The following is a 2,979-nucleotide window of genomic DNA, read 5'->3' on the forward strand; positions in this document are numbered from 1 at the left end:
CTGCACGCCGACAGTCCAGGCCGGGATTCGAACCCAGGCCCGCAGATTCTTAGTCACGTGGATTTATGAAGAAGAACGGAGTGAAGCAAGGCAGGAGATATGTAAAACAAGAAACCCTTAATTAATAGTAGTAAATGGCGTCATTTTTAAAATAAAGAAGACAGGACTAAAAAAGAGGAGCATCATTTCGAACTCTGAGGCTTAGTAACTTTTTCACCGTGGATTTATCAAGAGGAACAGAATGAAACGGAACAGGACGTATACAGGACAAGAAATCCTAATTGACTGTAGTAAATTGACGTTTAAAAACTAAGAAGAAAAGGATAAAATAAAGCCTTGCCATGACTTAGAATTCAGAGGTTTCATATTTTTTCATTAAGAATCAAGATATTCGTACATGGAATTTCAAGAAGTCCTTAAAATATAGTAGTAAATTGACGTCCTCTTATACAGTAAAGAGGGCAGGACTTAAAAAAAAGGAGTATGATTTCAAATTCCACTGTTTAATAATTTTCATCGTGGAGTTATGAGGAGGAACGGAATGGATCAGGAACAAGAAACACATTCAGCCCCAAAACGCCTCTTAATTCCCCGTATTAAATGGACGTTTCATCTGTGACTCGATTTCCAACTCCAAGTAAAAATAAGTACCCGCGCCCTGTGACCAGCGAGTGTAATTCGTGGCTCCGGTTTTTACGTCCCTTTGTGTGACACGCGGCGACACTTTCCCCCTTGATGTGACGGCCGCGTCTGTGTCTCTATCTGGCGCCCGCGTCTGTGTCTCTATCTGGCGGCCGGGCCTGTGGTCGGTGCTATCAGACGCTTCCTCCTCTCACATCAACAATTTCCAAAGGTCAGAGAAGCGATCTATTGGGTTCTAATAAGTTTTTTTAGGTTCACGGTACAGAAGAAGGGTCAAACTACCGCCAGGGACATAAAACTACCCCTGGAAATGGCCTAAGCTCCTACGAAAGCCTTGTCAAATATGTGTTTTAAAATATGGTTCTGTGTCTCCATCTAGCGGTGATCTCTGGCGGCCGAGGTGGAGTTGGCGCCGCCCTGGTGTGTGTGTGTGTGTGTGTGTGTGTGTGTGTGTGTGTGTGTGTGTCATTAACCTGATTTGGTTCACTTTAATACAAAATCCATACAACTGCTGCCCCTTGAACTTCACACACACACACACACACACACACACACACACACACACACACACACACTGTAAGCGCGATGATAACAGCGCTTATTTGAGTGAGTAAAGGTGACTGATACCGCTGCGCCGAACTCACATCATTTATTGATTAGTGGTCAAACCTGCAAGATGAATGTCACACACGTTACAATACGGAAACTACGAGGGCATTATGTACTAGTACAATGAATATGGTAGTACAATGGATATGGCAAGTAAGATATTAATAAGCAATAACACTAATACATACGCATTTGCGGGTACAGTCGGGTTCCTTCCGGTCAGCACTACAGTGTGATTGAACTCAGTGTGTCTCGTCTCACCGTTGTCCTGCTACTGCTCCACTCTCTCCTCAAACCCTGAGCCGAAAGGGCCTCCGACAAGCCTTATGTCAGCATCCACAACATTAACCCTACTAACCTTATATTATTAACCTTACATTAACCCTATGCAAAAAGACCAGCGAGGGCGTAAACATCAGCCTCTCTCTCTCTCTCTCTCTCTCTCTCTCTCTCTCTCTCTCTCTCTCTCTCTCTCTCTCTCTCTCTCTCTCTCTCTCTACATGCGGCTACATACCGCTACATGCGGCGGCTACACTCCCCCCTTGATTGCACACGGAGGGTGCAAGCAACCAGATGACAACCAGCCGCGTGTAGCCGTCACTGGAGAGAAATAGAGGAGGAAGGCGGAGAGGGGGCAACATCACCCTCGAGCAGACAAAGCTTGACGATGGGGCGAACGAGCGGCCCAGAGCTGGTTCGGAGGCGGACTTTCCTGACCAGACCGTCGGACCCCGGGAAGACTTGAAGGACCCTGCCAAGGCGCCACTGGTTGCGCGGTAAAGGTGGGTCGGCGATGAGGACGAGGTCGCCGACGCACAGGTTGCGAGTGGGTGCTATCCGGCGTTGCCGCATGCGGAGGGTGTGGAGATATTCCGCCCTCCAACGTCTCCAAAAACGATCAGCCAGAGCTTGAGCGTGGGTCCAACGGCGACGGAAGGTATCACCCAAGGAATGGTCCTCCAAAGGTAAGTGGAGACCAGCCCCGACACGCAGAAGATGATCGGGAGTAAGCGCCTCAGGATCCGAAGCATCGCCTGGGGCGGCTGTGATTGGCCGACCGTTGAGTGTGGCTTCGACCTCACAGAACAAGGTGTGCAGCCTGGCGTCATCCATCCGCTGGGAACCAATGATGGAAGACATGATCTTACGCACAGAACGAATCTGCCGTTCCCACACACCACCCATGTGAGGCCATGGGAGGTTGGAAAACCCATTCAATGGCCCGCCGATGCAAGGCTGCCTCGACATTGGCCTGGTCGCGCCATCCCTTGGCCGCGGCGCGGAGGTCCTTATCGGCCCTTTGGAAGTTGGTCCCCATGTCAGAGAAGAGTTTTGCAGGTGGGCCACGCCGAGCAATGAAGCGCGTGAGGGCGTTAAGGAAGGCATCGGCATCAAGGGACTCCAGGACCTCTAGATGTGCAGCACGGGAACTGAGACAGGTGAAGATGCAGCCGAAACGTTTGACCGACCGCCTCATGCAGGTGACACTGAAGGGGCCGAAGCAGTCGACCCCGGTGTGGGTGAACGGGGGGTTATCAGCAGAGATCCGTTCCACCGGTAATTCGCCCTGGCGCTGTACCAGCGGTTTGCTGTTCACCCGGCGACAGATGAAACAGTCGCGTAAGAGTCGGTCAATCAAGGGGCGGCCCGCGACCACCCAGTACTGGCCACGTAAGCAAGCCAGGGTGTGTTCCCTCCCAGAGTGGCGAGCCAGAAAGACGTGGACGT

At 50.8% G+C, this 2,979-nt stretch overlaps 1 pseudogene; it reads right to left on the reverse strand.

The window, feature by feature from the left end:
- Nucleotides 1-1,548: 1,548 nt before the first annotated feature.
- On the reverse strand, nucleotides 1,549-2,465 carry LOC126991809 (uncharacterized; annotated as a pseudogene).
- Nucleotides 2,466-2,979: the final 514 nt, after the last annotated feature.

Source organism: Eriocheir sinensis, unplaced genomic scaffold (assembly GCF_024679095.1).
Source record: "Eriocheir sinensis breed Jianghai 21 unplaced genomic scaffold, ASM2467909v1 Scaffold347, whole genome shotgun sequence".
NCBI classification, from domain to species: Eukaryota; Metazoa; Arthropoda; class Malacostraca; order Decapoda; family Varunidae; genus Eriocheir; species Eriocheir sinensis.